Here is a 25941-nt window from a genome sequence, read left to right on the forward strand (position 1 = left end):
CACTTTTGAACATCAGCTGGCCCTGGTTTTACATTATAATGATTATGGAAAATGTTAGCAGTAGTTAGCCAGGCGGTCACAGACTATTTCTGCGACCCTTCAAATAAAACAGATCATTAAGTGTTCTTGAGAATTACAAAGACATTTCCCTGAATTCCCCTGTAATTTGGAAAAATAACAAAGCTATAAAAGGTACTGTTGGATGCTTTCATTTCGTTGGCCGTTATAGTTTCTGAATTGAATTTTTCTGAAAGGAAGGAGAGCGAAGGCAAATCCTATAACTCTCAAAAGCTCTAGATAAAAATAAAAACATACTGAAAACTTTTTTTAAAATAACTATTTTTAAGTTTGTTTTGAGAGAGACAGAGAGAGTAAGAGCAGGGGAAGGAGGGAGAGACAGAGAGAGAGCCTGAGGTGGGGCTCGAACCCATGAAACTGTGAGATCATGACCTGAGTCGAAGTCGGACGCTTAACCGACTGAGCCACGCAGGCGTCCCCAGAGTCCATCCTTTGATAGCATTTCTATAGACTAGCAGCAACTGAACATATTTCCTAGTGGAAGAACAGGTTGCCTGAGTCAGGTAGCCATTCCTTTAGGTAGCTAAATTGGCCTGGGGCCCAAGGTGAGAGAGCTTTCTTTGCTGTGTGCATCAACGCTCCACCGAGTTCAAGTTCAGACTGCTTCGCTGATTTTAGAGATTCTCTTGGGAAGTGCGCCCTTGCTTTTAGCCTCCGGCTGGCTCAGAAACGTCACCTTTCACCTACTTAAAGAAAAGTTTTGCATAGCGGGGAGATTTACTATTCAAGTAGCTATTTCTAGCTCCTTCACTAAAAAAAAAAAAAAAAAAAACAAAAAACCCTCCAAATCAGTTTTATTTCCTGTGGTATCACATATGACTTATCGTTATAACTTTGTTCCCAGACCAATTAAATATTTTGTTGGGTTTGAAAAAAAAAAAAAAGCCCAACCCTCCTACTAGTGGGTAACGAAAGGCATCTTTTTTTTCAGAGCACTGTAGTTTTTGTGTTAGTCATTTGTGTTTTGGTTTGCATTTGTTTGCTTGTGGGGAGGCAGTGTACCTGCACTCCTGTCCTTTTTGCTTTGCAGTGTTTAAAATGAGATATAACGACAAACTCTTTAAAATACAGAAACACTTCTGGATGCAGAAGAAGAATGTCTAAAAACAATAATGTGGAATAAACTTTATCCCTTGAAAACAATCAAATCTTGATGGGCTATTTACCGGGTTAAGTGGGGCCAAAACAAGAGAAATAATAAAGGAGCCCCTCTCGCTTCCGATTATTTCCGAAAATCATTTTATTTTACAAAATTTGCCAAAAACGTGTGCAAGAAGAAAAGGATAGTGATGCGCTTAAGCATGAAAAGAATACGCGTATTAACGCATGGTCGATGTTAAGATTTAAACACCACAGCAGCAACAGTGCATTTCCAGTTCTTTTCTTGGGGAGGGGCGGTCTTTTCCCCCTGAGGGGGCGGCCCTACTGCAGACCCCGCTGGACCCGCCTGTCCTCCGCCCACGTCTCGGCCGCAGAGCCCGCCTCCCCTCCCCCCGCCGCTGCGGTCCGATCCCTCCCGCCGACCGGGTCCCCGCCCCGCGCCGGTGGCGGCTGGGTCCCGTCCGCGGCGGCTCCGCCGAATGACCCGTAGTAACCCCGTCCCGCCCCGGGCCGACCGCGCCGCGCTCCCCGGCCGGAATTCGATAGGCCCAGCCCCGCACGCGCCACCGCCCGCGGGCCAATGGGCGGCGGCCTCTCTGCATATGCAACGAGCGCCGGCCGGGGGTGCGCGTCCCGGGCGGTTCGGCTCAACAGACGCTGGTCTGCCGGCGCCTGCGAGCGACGCTGCGTGTGTCGCCGCGGCCGGGGCTGGGACGAGGCGGTGGCGGCGGCGGCGGCGGCGGCTGCGGCCGGGGTAGCAGAAGGTCGTCCTGTCGCAGTGCAGGCGCGGCGGCTGCGTCGGGGTCCCCAGGAGGCGGCACGGGGCGTGAATTCTCTGGGGCGCAGCCAGGCCTGCGCGGGCCCGAGGCTGGAAGGACGGGGGCTCCTGCGTCGCGGTGAGTGCGGCGCCCGTTGTGGGCGCGGCGGGGGCCGGTCGGCGGCGCGGCCTCGGCGTGCGGCCGGGCTGGGCCCGAGAGCCTCCCGGGCTTGGAGGTGGGACGCGAGCGGCCCGGGGGGCCCCGGGTGCCCGACGAGGCCGCGGAGCCGGGCCCCGGGGGTGGGCGCGCAGGCGGCCGCGGGGTCGCGTGGCGGCCCGCGGCGTAGTGGGGGAGGCAGCCGGGCAGGGTGGGAGGCGCCGCCGTGGGGTCCGGGAAGCGGGTGACGTGGGGCCTGGGCCGAAGGGCTCACGTGAGCTGGGGGAACCGCAGCGCGGGCGTCCGCGCAGTCCGGGGGAGGAAGGATGCCCTGGGTCCTTCCCGGCTCTGTACGGGCGGGCGGCTTGGCGGGCAGTGGGGGGTGTGGGGGGGTGCTGGCATCTTCCTTTGGGTGGGCCTTGACGCGGTCCCTGCGAGGATGTAGCCCTGCGATTGCGGGAAACCCTGCTGGAGGGACGCGCGGGGGTGTCTGTTGCTGCCGGCTGGGGGGCAGAAATTGGGTGGGTGAGCGGGGTCGACCTTGGTATTTGTTCTGGCCCCCTGGCTGGTGGGGCCACGGTTGGCCGATGGTTGGGGTTGAGAGTTGCAGGTTTACTTTTCCGTAAGTGCGTTTTAATTACACATCCAATAATAGAATGTGTAACGCTGAGGTGGTGCTCGCTATCAGCAGTCCTGCGGGGGAGTAGTTATCGGGCCCGCTCCATAGGTGAGCCACCTGAGACGCAGCGACATTTAACTGGTTCCCCCGGTCTGGATTTAGAAAATGTGCTCTAAGCTATTGTATGTATGGCCCCTCCAACATGGAAAGGGTAGAACAACGTCTTTAAAATTATATGGCAGCTAGAGAGGGAATAGGCCTTGCGAAAGCGATTACGGCTGAATACAGTGACAAATAGTTGACATTTATTGAGAGTTTATTACATGCCGGGCTCTGTACAAAGTGCATTATACGTGATGTCTTCACACAGTTAACAGCCCTCTGTTGTGGTGCTCATTCCCATTTTACAGCTAGAGAAACCGCAGTTTGGACACATAACTTGCCCCAGATCACAGCAAGTAAGAGAAGCTGGGATTCAGACTAGGCTGTCTAAAACTCCAGAGCTCTTGAATCTAACCACTATATTATGCTGCCTCTCTTTGGTGGCTGGCTGAATTGTTGCCACGGTGGATTTTGGGGGGGGGGGGGGGGGCGGGCCCTGGAGAGCTGTAGTTTGAAGACCTTTCATGACCACTGCAACCTTGTTTGTTTCCCCAGATTAGTCCTGGGAGGTGAAGGTTGTCGCTGAGTTGGCTCCTGAAGCGAATTAGAAGGTTATTACAGGGAAGAGGTGTGGTGACGTGGTAGTCAGTTGCACAGACTTCATCCTTTTGTTTTCTGGCATCTTCTTGCACAGTTCTGACCCTTAGGGATGACTAAGACTTCTGTAGTCACTGTGGCTTGTTCTTTAGGCTTTTCGTGCTGTCTCTTCTTTTATGAGCAGGGTCCAGGTGACAGGTCACCTGGTGTCTTTGGGTCTCAGTTACTGGATTTATTAAGATGTCTGGTCGGGATTCAAAGCTGAAATATTTTTTCAGTCTAAAATGTCCTTGAAGGGAGGAAGGAAGGAAGGAAGGAAAGAAGGAAGGAAGGAAAGAAGGAAGGAAGGAAGGAAGGAAGGAAGGAAGGAAGGAAAAGGGGATGGAGAAACGAAGGATGGATAAATTATGAGCGGAAAATCATGCCCACTGGTTTGGGGGGTCAGATTTTAGAGCCTCAGGATCTTTCTCATTGCTTATGTGCTTTCCTGCTTAAATGACTACTTCTGTTCCTCATTCAATTAATTGCTCAGCTACAGCCTTTTAACTCCTGTTATATTTTAGGCACCATGTAAGTGCTGGAAATATAGCAATGAACAGAATTGAGGTGATCCTTGCCCTCATGGAGGAAACGTATGAAGCAAATCATCCTACAGATAAATATATAATTACAGGTTATGAGAAGTGCAGTGAAGGAAAAGTGCTGTGTGAATGAAGAGTATAATGAGGATTGTGATTGAGATGGAAATGAGGGAGTTTTTTGAACTGATGTGGTGAGATTTTACAGTCTTGCGTTCTGAGTCTGTAATCAAATGTACATAAAGCGAGAGTTTGAGAACTTTTGAACGATAACATTCTTTTCATTTCACGGTGTTGGTTCCTACCCAGAGTACTCTAGCTCACATTGCAAGATAGAAAAATGAGATGGGGAACTTTTTGAAGCATTCTGCCTCCCGGCCTAAATGTTCCTGTAACACTTAAAATTTCCCCTCCCAACATGAACGTTTGGGAACCAAGGATCTTTAGGTGAGCTTTGGACTTGATGGGATTTGGGTGTTGTCAGGAACGCCAGGCCAAAAAAGGTGACAGGGTTTTCTCACTTTAGATAAGCCAGCATCATAATGATCGAAGGTAACCAGAGTAGTTTACGCTTAAAATTCTCACCTCTTAGGAGACAAAATAATAATGTGGTTTGGGAAATACAAGCTGTTAAGTATATGAATATTTCAGTTGAATGTGTATTAAGCCAATGCAAATAATGCATTGCCGTACGCTTACTCATTGCCATCTGCCTGCACAGCACCGTTGGTGTGCCGTGTGGAATAAATAAAAAGATGAATTTGATAAAGGCCCTGTTTTCAAGGAGATTTAAATTTAATGAATACTAATACTCAGATTTAAGTCCCCCTGTCTCCCTTCAAAGTACTATCACGTTAGCCCGTTTGATCCTCTTAAGAGCCTCATATCATGAGCAGAAATACTGAGAAAAAGGAAATTTGGAGGTAGAATTGCCAGACATGGTGATTAATAGTGTACAGGTTGAGAGAAGGAGATGTCCAGCGATTACTAGTTTTACTGTTTTGGAGCCATCAGTGTGGAGGTGGTGGGTGAACCCTCTGGCCTGGGTGAGATTGCCTGTGAAGAGACTAGAATACGACCTGGCGGAGGCCTGGGATAGAGCTGGGTAGAGGAGGCACCGCAGATGGGAGGAGTGGCCAGGGAAGTGCGGGCAGAGTCGGAAGCAGTGTGCCTGCAGGGGTGGGGGCTCCGATGAGAGGGGAATTGAGTATTGTTTAAATTTAAAAGCCGATGGGAAGGTGTTCCTTGGAAGGGAGAGGTTGAATACAGATGAGAAAAGTGCTAGCTTCTTTGTGCAAAGTTCCTGAGAACTTGGGAGGGGGTGGGGTCCAAGTGAGGCCAGCCCCTTAGCTGGGAGGAGGGACACCCCTTCTGTAGTAGCCCGAGGAAGGCCTGGAATTGATTTTTTGCGAATCAGTACCTTCTAGTGGAGCCCTGGCAATTTCCAAAAAATTGCCAAGAATTGTTAAGTTAAAAATCAGCCCATCTTTAGCTGGCTGATAGGGTCTTTACAAAACCTCACTATAGAAGCATCATGTGAAATTGATTTAATACATGGTTTAGTTTTGATTTTATCCACTTTAATAGGGAAAATCCTTTCATCTGACTTGTGATTAGTTCTCTTCTGAAAAAGGAGAAAAGGAGAAGATATAAACATTAAATCTTGTGATATCTTCTCGTACATGCTATTTTTAGTTTCATAAGAAAGTTTTTAGACTACTTTTGTTTCCTTGACATTTTAAATGCCTTAAGTTCTTTTAATTTCAAGTTTAGCTTCTGTTTTCACTGGAGTATACCTCCATACTTCTAATGTTTCCCACTTTAAGGCATAAAGAATTGGTAGATAATGGGGCACCTAGGTGGCTCAGTCAGTTAAGTGTCCGACTTTGGCTCAGGTCATGATCGCATGGTTTCATGAGTTCGAGCTCCGCATCTGGCTCTCTGCTGACCGCTTAGAGCTTGGAGCCTGCTTGGGATTTTGTGTCTCCCCCTCTCTCTGCTCCTCCCCTGCTCACACTCTGTCTGTCTGTCTCTCAAAAATAATAAATAAACATTAAAAAAAATTAAAAAAAAAAAGAACTGGTAGATGATTCAGTGGTTTCAACTGATCTGCTAATTCTTAAATAGAACTGAAGATACCTAAATAATCTTTTGGATAAACCACCTCCAAATACAGGTTTCTACTTGTTTCTGAAGGTATTTGTTATAAGAGAATATAGTGGAATTGATTTATTCATTCACGTGCGTATTTAGTGCCTATCTGGCGACACACTGGGCATTTGAAAATGATTGCTGGTCTCTGTTCTCAAAGAGGTCCTCGTGGTTCACAAAAAGAATGAGGTGTATGGACATTATATGGTGTAGGCGAAGAAGGTAAGCGCAGATGGATTGCAGTATGGTACGGTACAGATGGAGCAGAGGAGGGGAAGGGGGAATCTCACGGTGGAGGTGATAGCCTGGTTTTCTTTTCTTTTTTTTTTTTTTTTTTTTAAATTTTTTTTTTTCAACGTTTATTTATTTTTGGGACAGAGAGAGAGACAGAGCATGAACGGGGGAGGGGCAGAGAGAGAGGGAGACACAGAATCGGAAACAGGCTCCAGGCTCTGAGCCATCAGCCCAGAGCCCGATGCGGGGCTCGAACTCCCGGACCGCGAGATCGTGACCTGGCTGAAGTCGGACGCTTAACCGACTGCGCCACCCAGGCGCCCCAAGCCTGGTTTTCTAAGATGAATTGGGCTGACAGGTGAACAAGGGAGCCAGGGAATAGCGTTTTACCTTGAATTTAGTCCAGGTGTGTATGTGTGCAAATATGTACACACTGGAGATGTTATAATGATACCAAAGACTATTAGAAAAATAAAACGCTTCCCCTGCTACCCTAACACTGACTGCGTGGGAGGTGAAAGAGCTGTCCATTTTCCTGTCCTGTCGTGGTCAGCTTTGTTATCCCCTACTTGATTTAGAAAGTAACCACAATTATATTTTTCTGGTACAAATCCTGGTTTTTCTTCTAAACTAACGGTCTTTGGAAGAAGGCTAATAGCCGACACCTTTACAATAATTAATACTCCCTCTGGTCAGATGCTCGTTCTGTTTTCTTCTCAATTTTAATAGTTTTTTTTTTTTTTTTTTTTTTTTTTAAATCCTTTTTATTTCACAGATGAGGAAATTGAGGCCCAGGGGATCTAAAGTGACTTGCTTAAGGTGTGCTGGATCTCCTGTCAGGCAGTTTGGTCCCAGAGTCTGTGTTATTAGCCCAGGCACTGGACCTCCTCTGGGGCTCTTCCCTCTGAAGACACCATTATATCCAGGAAAGGAGCCGTGATGACATTCAGGACAATATTTATTTTGATTACACATAGTTTTACTGCCCTTCCCCAGCCCCCACAGCCCTGTTTTTACAGGGAGAGCATAAATAAAGAGAAATGAACTGAATTGAGAGAATTTAACTAGAATTTTCTTCTTGTACTTGAATGTGAATACTTAAGGATATATCCTCCTGTTCAGGAATCATTATCATTGCCCTTTTGGAATTTTTTGGATCAGGAATATAATGCAGTTTGGAATGCCATAATCTAATTATCATGTTCCTTTTTTATTTTCTTTCTGTTAAAAAAAAAGAAGTGCTCTCTGTATGTCTGAAAAGTATTTTATAATGTTTAATCCAAAGAAAGAGACCTGTTTCCCTCCCTCAAATCCTCCAGTTAACCACTGACATGAACTTGGTGATCTGAATTTTATTATTTGTCTGCATTTCTGTACAGTTTTACTATCCCCCAACAGTGTATAGTATTATGTGTTTTTAAACTGCAGATAGTATTGTATGTATTTTGCAACGTACCCTTTTTCACTCCTTATCACTTAATCATTGTGGTTTCCTCTGTTGGATTTCATCAGAGTAGGTATGTACATATCTGTGTAGTTCATTTCTTTTCACGGTGACGTGCTCTGACATTTCAGGGCTAGACCACATTTTATTTCCCCTTTGCTCTGTTGCTAGACCTTTAGGTTGTTTCCTTTTTTCCTTCGTTTGTCCTTCCAAATATTAGCGTAAGTGTTCCTGACCATCATCCCTTGTGTCCTTCCATTGTTGACACTGTAGTCATCCTTGCTCTCCTTTTTCTTTGTTCTGTATATTTTTCCTAGCTCCGCTTTCCTCCAGTCTTGTCATTGTTTGACTTAAGTTGTAGTGCAAAACCACAGTGGATGCTTTTCCTTTAAAGTTCTTTTTAGTAACTTTTAAAAAAAAATTTTTTTTTTAACGTTTTTATTTATTTTTGAGACAGAGAGAGACAGAGCATGAACAGGGGAGGGTCAGAGAGAGAGGGGGACACAGAATCTGAAACAGGCTCCAGGCTCTGAGCTGTCAGCACAGAGCCCGACGCGGGGCCTTAACTCACGGACCGCGAGATCATGACCTGAGCCGAAGTCGGATGCTTAACCGACCAAGCCACCCAGGTGCCCCTCTTTTTAGTAACTTTTAATCAACCTTGTTTGACTTTCTTCGCTTTTCTTTTTTTGTTCCTAGGCAGTTTTGCACATATTATACCTAATATTTCATTGTAAGTTTCATAAATGACTGTAGGGATAATTCATATGTGCCCTTCCCCTTGGGAAATTTTTGTGAATCTACTTTTGATTTGGCCAGTTCTGCATTTTAGTGCTTGTTTAAATCATTTTTCTCTAAAATGTGCTCGTTTCCATTGTAATTTGGTGTGTCGGAATATGGACTCGGAGTTAAGATTGCTTGGATTTGAGTCCCGGCTCTACTTCTTATTAGCTGTATGACCTTGGGCAGCTTGTTTAACCTCTCTGTGACTCCATTGCTTCTTCTGTAAAATAGGGATCATAATAGAACCTACCTGTAGGTTGTTATAAGGATTTATATGAGGTAAGTGTCTGCACACAGTCAGCACTTCATAAATGTTAACTATTTTAACTGTATTTAGAGTATGCAATATATTCTAAGTTATCCACTTTTTTTTTTTTTAATTTTTTTTTTTTTTTCAACGTTTATTTATTTTTGGGACAGAGAGAGACAGAGCATGAATGGGGGAGGGGCAGAGAGAGAGGGAGACACAGAATCGGAAACAGGCTCCAGGCTCTGAGCCATCAGCCCAGAGCCCGACGCGGGGCTCGAACTCACGGACCACGAGATCGTGACCTGGCTGAAGTCGGACGCTTAACCGACTGCGCCACCCAGGCGCCCTAGTTATCCACTTTTTAAAAAATGTTTTTAATTACTTTTGAGGCCGAGAGAGACAGAGCATGAGCAGGGGAGGGGCAGAGAGAGAGAGAGAGAGAGAGAGAGAGAGACAGAATCCGAAGCAGGCTCCAGGTTCTGAGCTGTCAGCACAGAGCCCGATACGGGGCTCGAACTCGTGGACTGTGCCTGTGAGATCATGACCTGAGCTGAAGTCGGCCGCCCAACCGACTGAGCCACCCAGGCGCCCCTATCCACTTTTTATTATTGCCTTCTCTTCTGAAGCAGCATTATTATCTTTGCATATACAAATAATACTTCAAAGAAATGTCTAATGTATTGTAACCTTTAGTTAGGGAAGACTGAAAAGAGATATTGTAAGTAGGAGAAAATTGAGAGGGACATTACCTAGTTTATTGTATTTTAACACTAGTAATTTAGGATTTATCTTGTGCTTTCATTTTCCAGAAATGTATATAAAGCACATTGAAATAGGTTGACATAGTATACTTCTCATTCAAGTAACTTGTTAACAAGAGTCCCCTCTTGTTTTAAATACCTTTTGTGATATGACCTTGATAATGATTCAGGTGGCATTCCTAAATACATTAATTATCCTATATCATCAACTCTGCTGTGGAGTGGAGAAGGAATCATTGCCAACCATGTGTATAAAACTTGCTATGTAAATTTGAGCTGGTTCCTTAACCTTTCTAAGCCTTTCATTTCAGTTTCTTTAACATAAATATTTTAATTAACATAAATATTTTAATTCTCCCTCACGGAGTTATCGTGAGCATTAAGGGAGACAACAGATGGTAGTTCAGGGCACACAGTTGACCTCCTGTGTTAGTTGCTTGCCTTTTTCTCCGTCTTCTCGTTTTCTTCAGTTTTTTCTTCTTTGTTCTTCCACCTTCCTTTCTCTGCTTTTTAATTGATATACAGAAATCTGCATATATTTAATGTATACAGTTGGAGTTTGTACATACATACACCTATGTACCCGTCACCACAGTCAAGGTAATTAATATACTTATCACTTCCAAAAGTTTCCTTGTACCTCTTTGTCTTTTGTTTGTTTTGTTTTTCTGTGTCCTTCAGGAGTAGTTTTTTGGTAAGCAATAACGAGGTATTATGAATCCAGTATGTGAGAGAATCCGTCATATAATAAAAGTGTACGTCATTTAAAGAGGAGTAGGAACTTTTTCTTAAAGACAAGAATGTTCAAGCTGTAGGAAGATACGCACGAGATGTGGTTATGTTGAGTGAGCCATGCAGAGGTCAGAATGGTTGTGTTTGGCCAGGGCATCCAGGGAAAGGTCAGCTGAGCAAAAGGAGACATAAGTTGGATTTGAAGAAAGAGTTGAGTTTGAGTTGGGTGCACAGATGGGATGTCCAAGGCAGTTGGGGAGGAGCAGGGCTGGCAGATAGAGAGGGAACTAGGAGAGCTGTGTGGATAAATCACAGCCCCGGGGGAAGCACAAAACAGAGGGTGGGAAAACAAAACAATTAAGAGCTTGTGAAACTTTATTCATTGATTCTTTCAATTGAGACAATAATTGCTGAATGAATGGAAGGTTCTAGGAGTAGGAGGGAGACTGTACAACCAGCAAATGAGGAGGCTCATGTGGGCTCTGAGTTGTTGCAGAAGAGCATTGGGGGTCTGGCCCAAGGTGTTTCTAACCCTGTCACCATGGCTGCTGATGTGCACTGGCCATATCGTGCCTGGCGGTGTGGTGTTTTCCACACCAGTTAGCCTTTCTGGAGTTCAGTTTCCTTGTTTGTAATCCTTTCATGCTCAGTAGTGTCATGATCTTCTCCATGAGCGTTCTTTTTCTTCACCTTCCTTTCCTCTTCCTCTTGTCTCAGAATTTTTGTTATCTGTGCCCTGTTTCTTTCTTTGGTTTCTTTGAAATTTTATTAGTTTGCTTTGTGCATTTCTCTGTGTGTTCATTTTATGTGTTTACTACTCGGAATTCGCTGGGGTATTTGCATGGGTTTTATTAGATAGTAACTATGCTGATTGCTGCAATAGATAGCTCTTAACCTTTGAATATTATTTCAGTTCTAAATTGATTTTGTGGAAATGTAATAGAGCTCATTTTTCTTCATTGATGTTTCTGTAAAATATTCAGTATCATTTTGGCCAGGATCTTCAACCATATAGGTTTCTTATTCTGGACCTTGTAGTAATCCTCATTCTGGACCTTGACTTTTTTTTTTTTTTTTTTTTTTTTTTTTACTGTAACAGTGAAACAACCAGAAATTCCTCTCTTCCCATTCGGGACCGTTGAACTCTGGACTTGAAACCTCCTGTTGAGTTAAAAAAAAAAAAAAAAATTTTTTTTAATGTTTATTTTTGAGAGAGAGAGAGAGTGAGTGAGCAGGGGAAGGGCAGAGAGAGGGAGACACAAAATCCAAAGCAGGCTCCGGGGTCTGAGCTATCAGCAGAGCCCTATGTGGGGCTTGAACCCATGAACCACAAGATCATGACCCGAGCCGAAGTCAGACACTTAATCTAACTGACTAAGCCACCCAGGCACCCCTGAGTTATTTCTAAGATGAAGCATGGAGTTTATTTTAGTTCATAGACGACCAGAATAAACCACAATTAATCTTAGAACTGTATTTGACATAATTTTAATGTAAACAGAATTAACATTAATTGAAATTATACCACATGGACCATAAAACGTGTGTCATTATTTTTTTACATATCCATAGTGAATATTTTCTTAAGTCATTTTCCTTTTGAATTGTAACTCCTGGTGTTGCTGACATGCTAGAGTTTAAGAATTTGTATTCATCATTTACCCTGAAACTAAGCCTCTCTTTGTAGACTGTATGCTTTTTTAGACAGCATAGCACTCTCTTTAGAAATTCATAGTGTTTGGTTTGTGTGTCATTTACTGAGGCATAAAAGGAATTCCTGTTTTATCTAGTAGCATCTTGAGGTGGGAGCATTGTGAGAAGTGGCAGCCGGCTAGGAGCTTGGTGTGAGGTCAGGGAGGGAGCTCATGGGACCCCAGGTGTAAGGAAGGAGATTGGCCTGGGAGAAAAGGGTGATGAAAAGCTTGAGCTTTGGGACCACACTGTTACTTGAATCCCCAAATCTAGTTTTGTCTCATTTTTATGAGCACAGCAAACTCCTTAACCTCTGAGCTTCAGTTTCTTTCGGATAAGGATGAGCCTTTCCTGTCGGGTCCTTGTGTTCCAGGTGTGTATGCAACCCATCGCTAGGGTGCAGGAAGAAAAGGTTAGAAACTTTACTTCTTTTTAAGAATTTCTATGTTTTATGCATGATTTGTAGTATTTACAGTATGCTAGGACAGTAGTACATATACACAGCATTAAAGGTACACGTGTTTGGAATACCAGTAGTTTTTACCAAAAGGGGCTTGTTGTGATCCTTCAAGTTTAGAGACTGAACTCTTAGACTGAAGCTAGGTCGGTGCTTGGAGGCTTATTAGTTTGAGGCGGCTTCAGAGATGAATCGAGTTTGGGAAGAGTTTCAGGAGCTTTGGTTAATGGGCTCTGGGAAATGAATTGAAGGGTATTGGATTTAGGGAGCATGTCTCTGCAAGTTCATTTGAAAAGTGGTGCACATAGTAAAACTGGCATGTGTGATGATTTGAGTTAGTTTATGAGGTCTTAAAACTGTATATTTTCACACTATATCGTGTTAGAAGACTACATGGTAGAAGTTTGGATGGGATATAACCCAGAAACATGAGTCACTATTAAGGAATTGCTCTTGATGCATTGATAGTTTACCCAGGTAACTGAGAGCTGACTGCATGTGTGTTTAAGTTAATAGTGTTTGTTTGTATTGTATGATTTCAGTGGACAGGCAGGTTCACTGTAGGTGATTAATTATAGCTTTGTATTTCTTGTTACTGATTGATTTCACATTGGCTTCATGAAATAATCAATGTGTTTGTTATCTTGCTAGGTAAGTCTGGAACATGATGTGTTTCTTTGGGGCTCCTTAGGGGACAGTAGCTGTGTTTAATGTATCCCTGTGCTAGAAAGAAAGCTCTGTGAGGACAGGTATATTTTTGTGTTTTATCTACTGATGCACACCCAGTGCCCAGCATATAGAAGTAACTCATATTTTGTTGCATGAATTAGTGTTTGCATCCCGGCACAGTAAAGGGTGTGAGATAGGCTCTATTAAATTGAGTTGAGAGACTTGAACATAACACCAGAAAAATTTTGGAAGGCCAACAACCTGACCCAAAATGACCAGTATATGCTTATTAGTGGGAGCTCAGGAATTCTGAAAGAGCGGACTTACTGTTGATAAAATATGCATTTGAATAGCTAGCTGGTTGAGTAATATGTACAGATTATAATTTAGAAATTTCCTGATAAGGAAGGTGAGAAAGTGTGATAGATTGTCTCAGGCGAGGCCAAGTACTTGAGCATTAATATTATATCTACTTGTTGCCTTCTCTGTAGCCTTTGACACTCCTGACAGTGTCCTTACTGACCTTCATTGTCTGCCCTTGGTTTGTAGAACAGTGTTCTTATTTTTTTTTTTTTAATTAATTTATTGTTTAATTTACATCCAGTTAGCATACAGTGCAACAAATGATTTCAGGAGTAGATTTCTTTTTTTTTTTAATTTTTAAAAATTTTTTTAACGTTTATTTATTTTTGAGACAGAGAGAGACAGAGCCTGAATGGGGGAGGGTCAGAGAGAGGGAGACAGAATTGAAACAGGCTCCAGGCTCTGAGCTGTCAGCACAGAGCCCGACGCGGGGCTCGAACTCACGGACTGCGAGATCATGACCTGAGCCGAAGTCGGCTGCTTAACCGACTGAGCCACCCAGGAGTAGATTTCTTAATGCCCCTTCCCCATTTAGCCCATCCCCCCTCCCACAGCCCCTCCAGCCATCCTGTTTGTTCTTTATATTTGAGTCTCTTCTGTTTTGTCCCCCTTCCTGTTTTTTATATTCTTTTTGCTTCCCTTCCCTTATGTTCATCTGTTTAGTATCTTAAATTCCTCATATGAGTGAAGTCATATGATATTTGTCTTTCTCTGACTTGACTAATTTCCCTTAGCATAATGCCCTCCAGTTCTATGCATGTAGTTGCAAATGGCAAGATTTCATTATTTTTGATTGCTGAGTAATACTCCATTGTGTGTGTGTGTGTGTGTGTGTGTGTGCGCGCGCGCGCGCGTACATCACATCTTCTTTATCCATTCATCTGGACATGTGGGCTCTTTCCATACTTTGGCTATTGTCAATAGTGTTGCTATAAGCATTGGGGTGCATGTGCCCCTTCGAAACAGCACACCTGTATCCCCCTAGTAGTGCAATTTCTGGGTTGTGGGGTAGTTCTATTTTTAGTTTTTTGAGGAACCTCCATACTGTTTTCCAGAGTGGCTGCACCAGTTTGCATTCCCACCAGTAGTGCAAAACTGTTCCCCTTTCTCCACATCCTCCTCAACATCTGTTGTTGCCTGAGTTGTTAATTTTTAGCCATTCTGATAGGTGTGAGGTGGTATCTCATTGTGGTTTTGATTTGTATTTCCCTGATGATGCATGATATAGAGCATTTTTTCATGTGTCTGTTCGCCATCTGAATGTCTTTGGAGAAGTGTCTATTTTTGTCTTTTGCCCATTTCTTCACTGGGTTTATTAAGTGTCTGGGTGTTGAAATTGATAAGTTCTTTATAGATTTTAGATACTAACCCTTTATGTGATATGTCATTTGCAGTTATCTTCTCCCATTCCATCGGTTGCCTTTTAGTTTTGCTGATTGTTTCCTTCGCTGTGCAGAAGCTTTTTATTTTGATGAGGTCCCGGTAGTTCATTTTTGCTTTTGTTTCCCTTGCTTCCGGAGACGTGTTGAGTAAGAAGTTGCTGTGGCCGAGGTCACAGAGGTTGTTGCCTGCTTTCTCCTCGAGGATTTTGATGGCTTCTTGTCTTATGTTTAGGTCTTTCATCCATTTTGAGTTTATTTTTGTGTATGGTGTAAGAAAGTGGTCCGGGTTCATTTTTCTGCATGTCGCTGTCCAGTTTTCCCAGCACCACTTGCTGAAGAGTCTGTCTTATTCTATTGGATATTCTTTCCTGCTTTGTCAAAGATTGGTTGGCCATATGTTTGTGGGTCCATTTCTGGGTTCTCTATTCTGTTCCATTGATCTGAGTGTCTGTTCTTGTGCCAGTACCATACTGTCTTGATGATTACAGCTTTGTAATAGGTCTTGAAGTCTGAGATTGTGATGCCTCCAGCTGCGGTTTTCTTTTTCACGATTGCTTTGGCTATTCGGGGTCTTTTCTGGTTCCATACAAATTTTAGGATTGTTTGTTCTAGCTCTGTGAAGAATGCTGGTGTTATTTTGGTAGGGATTGCTTTTTTTTTTTTTTTTTTTTTTTTAACCTTTCTAACTGGCTTTTGTGGCGTCTGTCCTTATAGGTGAATATACTATTTTTGAGGGATTTCATGGTTTGGACTCTAATGCGGGTAGGGTCAGTGATGACTCTAAAATCCACATCTACACCTACAGCTCTGTTGGAAGCCCCAGTCCTATGTTTCTGACAAAAATTTTGAATATCTCTCCTGGTCATTCCCACACACTTAGTATCCAGCCCTGTCCTCGTGCAGTCTCCCATGTGGCTGCTTTTCCTCTCATTTCCTCATGTCTAGTACAAGTCACCCAACGTTCTAGAAGTGTTGATGCTAATCTTCCACGATTAATCTTCACATCCCCCATATCCTATTGGCTTTACTTGAGAAAAATCTCTACAGTTAATCCTTCTTCTGTAACTATTGCCCTAAACTTTGGACCTCTTTGTCTTTCACTTGGGCTATTCCAGTAACTACATACCTGGAATCCTTTATGGTTTCTTTTCTGTGATAGCCCAAGGAATCATGATAAAACAAATTGGATCAACCAACTGCTTTGCTTAAAAAACCCATCTCATTCTATCTGCTACCTGTTTCTATATTTCATTTTCACTTCTGACTTCCCTCATTTTCTGTGTTGCATCTGTCAAGCCACTTGGGATTACTCATTGTGTATTTGTTCATGCCTCTGTGTGTTAGACAGGAAGGGAGGGGGGATGAGTCAGCACAGAGGGGTCAGTGTAGCTCTGTCTGTGGGACCGAGGAGGACCTCACAGAGAGGCTTCAACTCAATCTTGAAGGACAAGTTTACTTTGGCAGGCTTTTTAGCATCTCTTAATTCTTGCAAATTCTCTTAATTCGACTCCAGTTTTAAGTTCTGGAGAGAATATTCTCGGATCAACACGTCCATGTGTTTGATACGGGCCTCCTAGCTCATAGGCTGCTGGGTCTCTGTGAATGTCACGTTTGCTGTGGTTCTCTGGGGTAGAGACGGGAGCGGAGCGGTGTCACACACTTTGGACAGAAGCAGTGTTTCTCTTCGCAAAAGTTGCAGGCCAGGCACTGGGCTGTGCAGGCTGCATTGCTAGCACGGGAGAGGATTCCGTAATCAGAAAAAAGACTTAGAAACAAATCCTTTTTGGGACGTGGGAACTGTGGAGGAGAGGGATTGCCTGGCTGATTGTTTGCTTCTCGGATCTGCCCCTCAGCTTTCTAGGACTTAAATCCAGCCATTGGCTCAGTTCTGAGTTTTCTTTAATGCTGCTTAATTTATTGAATAATCTTTTAACCACTGCTCTGAAATACTGCCATTGTCAAATATCAAAATCCAGTGACTGTTTCTGGTCTTAAAATTCTGTGCCAGAATAGTTAGCGTTCCTTTTGACGTCTAACAGGGCAAGTATGTACCAAGTATTCTTGTTCTCACGTTTTATTAGCAAATCTTTTTTTTTTTTTTTTAATTTTTTTTTTCAACGTTTATTTATTTTTGGGACAGAGAGAGACAGAGCATGAACGGGGGAGGGGCAGAGAGAGAGGGAGACACAGAATCGGAAACAGGCTCCAGGCTCTGAGCCATCAGCCCAGAGCCTGATGCGGGGCTCGAACTCACGGACCGCGAGATCGTGACCTGGCTGAAGTCGGACGCTTAACCGACTGCGCCACCCAGGCGCCCCTATAGGTTAGTTTTGGCAGAATTAAAATGATCTTTGCTACCCAGGAACTAACTGGTCTGTTTTTGAATTTAGTGTCCATCAGTAGCATTTTATACCTGTGTGCATGCAGACACTCATACGTTTAAGTAAGGTGTTGTGTGCATGAGGTATTTTAAAGTTGCTTTATTGTTGTGGCTAAGATCTTTTCTCTTTTCATGATCTTCTTTTTTTAAGTAAACTCTACCCCCAACCTGGGGCTTGAACTCATGACTCCAAGATCAAGTGTTGCATGGCGTACCGTCTGAGCCAGCAGGTGCTTCCCTCTTTCCATTTTCTCACTGGTTACTAGAGGTATATAGAAAAACCACAGACTTTTGTTATTTACCTAGTGTCCAGATATCTGAGTGAATTCTGTCTGGATAGTTTTCGAATGATTCTTCTGGATTTTCTTGTCAGACCGGCAATGATGTACAAACAGTGAAGGTTCTGTTCTCCTTTTCCAGTACTCCTGCTCCTCATTTCTTTTTTTCACCATTGCACTGGCTAAGCTGCAGTGCTGGGCTCAGAGAAAGGCAGTGAGAGCCACAAATATGAGCCACATACATGACTTTAAATTTCCGGTAGACATAGTAAATAGAGTAAAAAGAAGCAAGTAATTTTAATATGTTTTATCTAATCAGTGTATAGTCGTGCCCCCTGAGCTGAGTTTCGCTGTCCATGGTTGTAGTTACTCGTAGTCAACCATGGGATGCTCCTGCCCCTGACCTGTCCTCGGAGGGCAGTGGGAGCTGGAGGCTGCCTCTCTTCCACACCTCTCTTCATCTGATCCCTTAGGCATTTGATCGTCTCGCATCATCACAAGAAGGGGGAGTGCAGTATAGTGAGATGTTTTGAGAAAGATTACATTCACATAGCTTTTGAAAATTAAGTTTTTAAATCTTAATTCCAATATGGTCAACGTAACTTTCATTACAGCATGTTGTTGTAATTGTTCTATTTTATTCGTTGTTGTTAAAGAAGACGGTTCAACCATTTGAGTTGAAGACCTAATTCGTTTTATTAAATGATTCACAAATCAGGCAGCATCCCCCCTAGCAAGGAGCGGGGAGCGCCAGGGAGTTGTACCTAATGGAAGATTTGTTTTTAACGTGACTGACATGATCGCACTTTTACCTCCTACTTAAACTGCTAATGTAGGGGCACTGGGTGGCTCTCAGGTCATGATCTCACTGTTTGTGAGATCGAGCCCTATGTTGGGGCTCCATGCTAACAGTGCAGAGCCTGCTTGGGATTCTCTGTCACTAGTCTCTCTGCCCCTCATCTCTCTCTGTCTGGAAAAATAAATACATAAACTTAAGTAAAAATAAAAATAAGCTGCTAGTCTAGAGAATGATAACAGAATTCTGCTGTGTAATACAAAAGTATGTTTGGTCTTTGTCCCCACTGCTGGTACCCAGCTCCTAAGACCCTTAAAGTTTCCCTGAATGATAGGAATCTTTTGTTATTCATAAACACTCCCTTTGATCACACCTGAGTTTATGCTAATGAAATGACTTAGGGCGTGGGGGGGGGGGTCTCTAGATAGCCTCAGGATGGGGCTGGTCACCCCAGAGACCCAGTGATTAGAGGGTTTAAACCTATAGACCCACACGTTGACCTCTGAGGAGGAGTGAGGGGCCGGAGATAAAAACTCTTGAACAATGAAATTGGTTACGCTTCCGGGTTCACCGGGTTGGTGAAGAGCCGGTGCTGGGAAGGTGGCGCACCTGGGGAGGGTTTGGAAGTTTCCTGTGTCTCTCCCTCCCCCATACCTTGCTATATGTACCTCCCATTTAGCTGCTTCTGAGCTGTTATTCTTTATAATAAACCACTAAACATAAGTAATGGGTGTTCCTGAGTTCTGTGAGCCATTCTAGCAAATTATTGAACCTGAAGAGGGCATTGTGGGAATCCCTGATTTATAACCAGCTGGTGACTCATGACTAGCAAGTGGGGAATACTCTTGTGAGACTAAGCCCTTAACCTGTGGGATGTAGCTCTTGCAAAATAGTACAAAACCATCGGTCAATTCTAGCTTTAATAAAATTGTCTTTAAAACTACTATCAAGGGGCACCTGGGGGGCTCAGTTGGTTAAGCATCCAACTGCGGCTCAGGTCATGATCTCATGGTTTGTGGGTTCGAGCCCCGCGTCAGGCTCTGTGCTGACAGCTAGGGCCTGGAGCCTGCTTCGGTTTCTGTGTCTCCTTCTCTCTCTGCCTCTCTCCAGCTTGCACTTTTGTCTCTGTCTCTCTCTCAAAAATGAATAACACATTAAAGAAAAAAAAACTATCAAAATAGTATATGCACATGGTGGAGGACTTTTTAAAGTAATTTCTTAGCAGAGTTTGTTTGCAGAATAAGTTTCTTAAGTCTTTGCCTGTCTGAAAATTTCTTTATTCTAAATGCAGCTAATGAGGAATTTAGCTAGGAGTACAACTCTAGATTTAAAATTCATTTCCCTCAAAACTTTGAGGGCATCCTTGACAGCATTTAAGGCCCGTCTCATAATCCCAGGCTGCTCCCTCTTCTCCAAACCCTTAATTTAATCACGTCTACAAAGATGCTTTTCCTAAATAAGGGAACATTTACAGGTTCCAGGGATTAGGGGCTGATACCTGTGGGGTCATTTATCAGCCTGCTTTTATAGGTACTTAGGAGTTCCTGAATACCTCTGCGCTTCTGTAGATGCTGTTACTACAGCCTGTCATGTCCTCTCTCGCCTCCTTTGCCAAAGATAATGTGGATCAACTATGTTCTTAGCCAGCCTTCCTTGACCTTTTCCCCCTCCTGGACAGAGGACTGCATTTGTCTGTTCTCTTAATACAGCCTGTGGACTTACCCAGCAGTTTTTGCCACGTCAGGCCTGTTTGTCGTTTCTGCCTCTGCCACAGGAGTGGGAACTTTCTGAGTACCGTGGGCACATTTCCAGAATGGGAAGCATTAGGTATGGAGCCGAGTAGGCATTCACTAAATATTTGTCGAGGAGATTCAACATTTATTAAGGGCCAATTAAATACTGTGACCTGTCACGTTGGACCATTTAATTAACAAAACAAAATAGGGTAAAGTAAGTGTGCACATGTGCCAGGATTTCTCCAGGGCAAATTTTTCTAGAAGGGATTTGCTAGGTCATAGGAACTTACATCTTCAGCTTTGTCTGGGTGCTGCCAAGTTGCTCTCCAAAGTGGCTGCACTTCCCCCAACGAAGCCAAGAGAAGCTTGTTTCCTATATCCTTGCCAAGGCTTGTGATGTGTTTTTTTTAATTAAAAAAATTCAATAGGGGGAAATGATAATGTTTTTATTTGTGTTTCTTTGATAACTAGTGGGGCTGACTATTTCATATTTGATGGGCATTGAGGTTTTTTTTTCATGGCTATTAATAGCCTGTGTTTTCTGCTGAGTTGTCCTGTATTTATAGAAATCCAAATATTGTGGATATGAATTGTTTATATGTTGTTGTCCTTATTTGCATAGGGATAAACTGGCACAAGAACTAGCAGGTAGATTTATAAGATTCCCCCCCAACCCCCGAAGGATAGATGGGTGAGTAAATGAATGACTTGTCTAAAGTCATAGCTAATGAGGAACAGAGTGGGGATTTTGGACCCAGGGATATCTGGTTTTAAGACCTATTCCTTTTTTTAGTATATCTGGCTGCCTTACAGGGAATGAGGAAATTAATTAACTGTTAGTTAGCTCTTACAGGCTCTGTGAGTTTGGGCTGATGTTAAAATATTTCTTTAATGACTGTGATGACTGCAAATCTATTTGCTTCACAAGCAATTGAGCAAATCATTGAAATAATGGATAAAAGTGTTGTATACACAGTGAAATACTGTTTATAAGTTTATTTTTGCAGAGAGATGGAGAGACAGAGCGTGAGCAGGGGAGGGGCAGAGAGAGAGGGAGACACAGAATCTGAAGCAGGCTCCAGGCTCCGAGCTGTCAGCACAGAGCCCAACTTGGGGCTCGAACCCACGAGCCTTGAGATCATGACCTGAGCTGAAGTTGGATGCTAAAACGACGGAGCCACCCAGGCGCCCCGAGACTTTATTTTTTTTGAGCAGTTTCAGATTTACTGCAAAATTGAGCAGAGGGTTCAGAGATTTTCCTGTAAACCCCCAGCCCTCACGTATGCACGGCCTTCCCCATTATGAGTAATCCCACACCAGCATAGTACATTTATTGTAGTCAGCGAACCTAGACTGATAAATCGTTGTCAAAGACCTTATTTTACACTGGGGCTCTCCCTTGGTGCTGTACATTGCATGATGTTTTGACAAATATGTAATGATACGTGTCTATCTGCTGTTATAGCATACAGAGTGGTTCCACCACCGTAAAAATCCTCAGTGCTCTGCCTCTTCATGCTGCCTTCCTTTCGGCAACCTTTTAGTGTCCCAGTAGCTTTTCCTTTCCCAGAATGTCATAAATTTGGAATCCTACAGTATGTAGCTTTTTGAGATTGACGTCGTTCACTTAGTAATATGCATTTAAATTTCCTCTGTGGCTTTTCATGGCTTGATAGCTTATTTCTTTTTAGTGCTGAGTAATATTCCATTGTCTGGATGGACCACAGTTTATCCATTCACCTACTGAAGGACATCTTGCTTACTTCCAGGTTTGGCAATTATGAATAAGGCTGCTATAAATGTTTGTTTTTTGTCTTTTGTTTTTCTTTGACACATAAGCTTTCAACTCATGTGGGTAAATATCAAGGAGGCTCAGTTGCTGGATCATATTGTAAAGAATATGTTTACTTTTGTAAGAAACTGCCAAACTTGTCTTCCAGAGTGGCCGTTCATTTTGCATTCCCACCAGCAGTGAACGAGTTCCTCTTGCACCGTATTGCCAACATTCGGTGACGTTAGTATTTTGGATTTTGGCCATTATGATAGGTGTATAGTAATAAACCATATGCTTTTTTCAGTGATAAAATGTCATTTGCTAGTGTGATAGATGGTGTTTTCAGAAAAAACCCACAAATTTTTCTGTGGGTTTTTGGAAGTAAAAATATTTCTAGGAAAAGGCTGGTATTTGGCTCCGATTAACTAGACCACAAGTAGTAATGTTTGTCTCTGTGTGTTTTGACAGATCTTGAAGGAAAGGCGCATACCTTGAAGGCACTAACACGTCCTACCGTTGTCAACTGGTAAAATGTTAATTTTTTAATTATAAAATATTTCTCTTAGGCATAAAATGTATTAAGTTAAAATCAAGTGTGTAGAAACGGTCTAAGAGAAAAATGTTTATTAATTCTTCCCATTTTGTGATTGTAGAATAATGAAAGTTAGAAGGTAGCTTTCCTACTAATTTTAAGTCAGTACAAACCCATTGGAATATTAAGCCATGTTATTCACCGATATTACTGATTTTCCTTTTCTCAGTTTAATTTCATTTAAGTATCTGTGTGAATTTGAACTCAGTAGCCTCTTTATTTTGTGAAGTTTAGCACTGATTAGAGTGGTATTATTTCAACATGTGGTAGTCATTTTTTTATTATTTTTAAATTTTTTAATATTTGCTTTTGAGGGACATAGAGCGTGCAAGTGGGGTAGGGGCAGAGGGGGACAGAGAATCTGAAGCAAAATCACAAACCATGAGATCATGACCTGAGCCGAAGTTGGACGCTTAACCAACTGAACCACCAGCCAGGTGCCCCATGATGGTCATTTTAAATTTGTGTTAGTGTCATTTTAAATTTCTAAATGGATATTTTAACAGAAGTTGTAGGTGCTAGGCCAGGAAAATGGCTGTGGGCTTTTTGTTAACCTGCAGTTAAGTTCTGCACGTCACTTATAGTTGTGATGGGATAGAATGTAGAATGTTTTATTTTTTTCCTTACTGTGGCTTCTGAAGTGAATTAGTGTTTTGAAATTTTGGGGCAAGAATTTGGGGATCCAGTGAACTGAAAATTTTCATTGTAAAAGTAAAATTGGATAGAACTGTTAAAAGGAATAGTCTGTGTTGATAAAATGCTTTGAGAATATAAAAGCAATAAGCATTTTTATCAATTAGAATCATGCTGGTTGATATTTATTTATCTTGTTTCAGAAGATCATTTCAGAGTCTTTGCTCCTTCCCCCCACAATCTTTGTCCATATCGGCCAAATTTACTGATTTTTATGTTATCTACTGATTTTAAAAAGAATCCAAACAGGGCACCTGGGCGGCTCAGTCAGTAAAGTGTCCTACTTCAGCTCAGGTCATGATACCACAGCTCGTGAGGTCGAGCCCCACGTCGGGCTCTGTGCTGACAGCTCAGAGCCTGAACCTGCTTTGCATTCTATGTCTGTCTCTCTGATCTTCCCCTGCTCGCACTCTGTCTGAAAAATAAATAAATGCTAACAATAATTTTAAAAAAGAATTCAAACAAATATTATGTCTGTTATTAAAAGCTAAACAGTATAGGAGTGTGTAAGTAGCAGATAACTTTGCTGTTCCCATGGTTCTTTTGCAAGGGTGTTATCCCTTACCAATTTGGAGTGTGTCCTTCTAGACCTTTCATGTGCATATCCAAGATTAGCATCTTTTAATGAAGCAGGTGTGATGGAAAAAGGAATATTCCATGCCCATTGATGTGCCTTCACTTTATTTTAGACCTTTCTTTGCCTACAGTTTCTTGAGTGGTGTACGTGGCCGCATGAGGGGTGCTTTGAACTAAGTAAATGTCAGAACACGGTAGGAATCTCTGCAGGTTCCTTTTAGTGATTAGTGGGTTTTGGAAACTCCAAACTTTGAATTTCTAGCTAAGAATGGGTCAACAGAATTCAGATTTACAATGAAATTGAAATCGCACATACAATTCACTGTGTATTAAGCAATGGGTATTAAATAGTAAGGCATTTATATAAATGACTACAGTTAGTATTGCCTTTATAGAGGCTCAGCTGGATGGGGTCAATGGGGAAGTGGTTTTAGAGTTTAAGTATCTATTTGGGAGATAGGAAAAAAATGCTGTGGCAAAGGGACAAAAGTAATTTTGTCTCTCATAATGTTGCCTAGACTTGATCAGGTACCCAAAAAGGGAAAGGACATTTGCCATTGTATACAGGTTAAGTATATTGTGAAGTAAAAGGAACGTCCCAGACGGTTTTGGGGAACCCAGTGTCTTGAATTCTAAAACTTAGAACTCCTCCATGTCACATTGGCAACTGCACATATTCAGAAGGCCTGTGACTTCAGAAATGGTGTTAAAATTGAACTGATTCACATGCAGAGATGTCCATAGTGTAGTTGTTAGATTGCAGTGTTTTATTTATACTCCTTAAAAAATCTGGAAGAGCAGAGTTTGATTACAGAGTTTTATCTTAATGCTATTTATTGGTTAGGGACACCTGGGTGGCTCACTCGGTTTAGCATCAGACTTTGGCTCCGGTCATGATGTCATGATCTCGAGGCTTGTTAGTTCGAGCCCCTCATCAGGCTCTGTGCTGACAGCGTGGAGCCTGGAGCCTGCTTCGGAAGTCTGTGTCTCCCTCTCTCTCTGCCCCTCCCCCACTTGTGCTCAGTGTCTGTCTGTCTCTCTCTCTCAAAAATAAACATTAAAACATTTTTTTAAATTAAAAGATAAAAAGGACATGTAGAATTTGAAAGAGAACATTAACATAGAATTGGGCAAAAATAAATTTAGAGCCATTACTGTAGCTATTATCTAGTGTTTTAAATCTATTATAGATGCTCAGCAAGTTCATTATTCTTATTTATTTATTTTTTTAATGTGAAATTTATTATCAAATTGGTTTCCATAAAACACCCAGGGCTCATCCCAACAGGTGCACTCCTCAATGCCCATCACCCACTTTCTCCTCCCTCCCACCCCCACCAACTGTCAGTTTATTCTCAGTTTTTAAGAGTCTCTTATGGTTTGGCTCCCTCCCTCTCTAACTTTTTTTTTTCCTTCCCCTCCCCCGTGGGTTTCTGTTAAGTTTCTCAGGATCCATATGAGAGTGAAAACATATGGTATCTGTCTTTCTCTGTATGGCTTATTTCACTTAGCATCACACTCTCCAGCTCCATCCACGTTGCTACAAAAGGCCTATTTCATTCTTTCTCCTTGCCAAGTAGTACATATATTGATTTTAAAAAGTGTATTCTGTCAGTGATTCTAGTAATTTACATTTAAATACTTTCTGGTAATTTATATTTAAAAATTTTCTTTTTTTTAGTGTTTGTTTTTGAGAGTGAGAGCCTGAGCGGGGGAGGGGCAGAGTGAGCGGGGTCAGAGGATGTGAAGTGGGCTCCGTGCTGATGGCAGTGAGCCTGATGCGGGGCTCAAACTCATGAACCTTGGTATCATGACCTGAGCTGGAGTCGGACGCTCAACCAGCTGAGCCACCCAGGTGCCCCTCTTTAAATATTTCCTAGACTAGACAAGTTCTGATGGACTTCAGGACTTCATCTCTCATCCTAATGATCCAGTGTTACCCGTTCAGATGGTAGCAGAGAGAGTTATCTGCGTGTAGCCATGCAGTAGGGAGGAATCATTCAGAATAGTGTCACTTGTACGTGAAGGTGATCTAGATTTGAAGGTTGGAAGGAGGTGCGGACAGCAGCAGGTGTGCGGCTTGTTGTGGCTTAGCAGGAAAAGGCTTCTTTGAGTTAGGCCAAATATTTCTCTTAACGGTTGAAGGTAGATTCCTTTTTCTTGTGCCTTCTATTTTTGTTGTTGTTTTATTTTTTATTTTTTTAAATTT

The 25941-nt window shown here is 42.7% G+C and overlaps 1 protein-coding gene across 8 annotated transcripts in view; it reads left to right on the plus strand.

The window, feature by feature from the left end:
* The first annotated feature begins 1965 nt into the window (after positions 1–1965).
* ACSL3 (acyl-CoA synthetase long chain family member 3) overlaps positions 1966–25941 on the plus strand; it is a 76974-nt gene continuing 52998 nt past the window's right edge. For 5 of the 8 annotated variants that reach the window (XR_006713188.1, XM_045481448.1, XM_045481446.1 and 2 more), the window contains exons 1-2: positions 1966–2075; positions 22340–22397. The gene's annotated coding sequence lies outside the window, so the exon portion shown is untranslated. Of the gene's footprint in view, positions 2076–21793; positions 21867–22339; positions 22398–25941 lie in introns of those variants that run through there. The other 3 variants (XM_045481452.1, XM_045481449.1, XM_045481450.1) reach the window with 2 other exon arrangements.

The sequence above is a fragment of the Leopardus geoffroyi genome, chromosome C1 (assembly GCF_018350155.1).
Source record: "Leopardus geoffroyi isolate Oge1 chromosome C1, O.geoffroyi_Oge1_pat1.0, whole genome shotgun sequence".
Lineage (NCBI taxonomy): Eukaryota > Metazoa > Chordata > Mammalia > Carnivora > Felidae > Leopardus > Leopardus geoffroyi.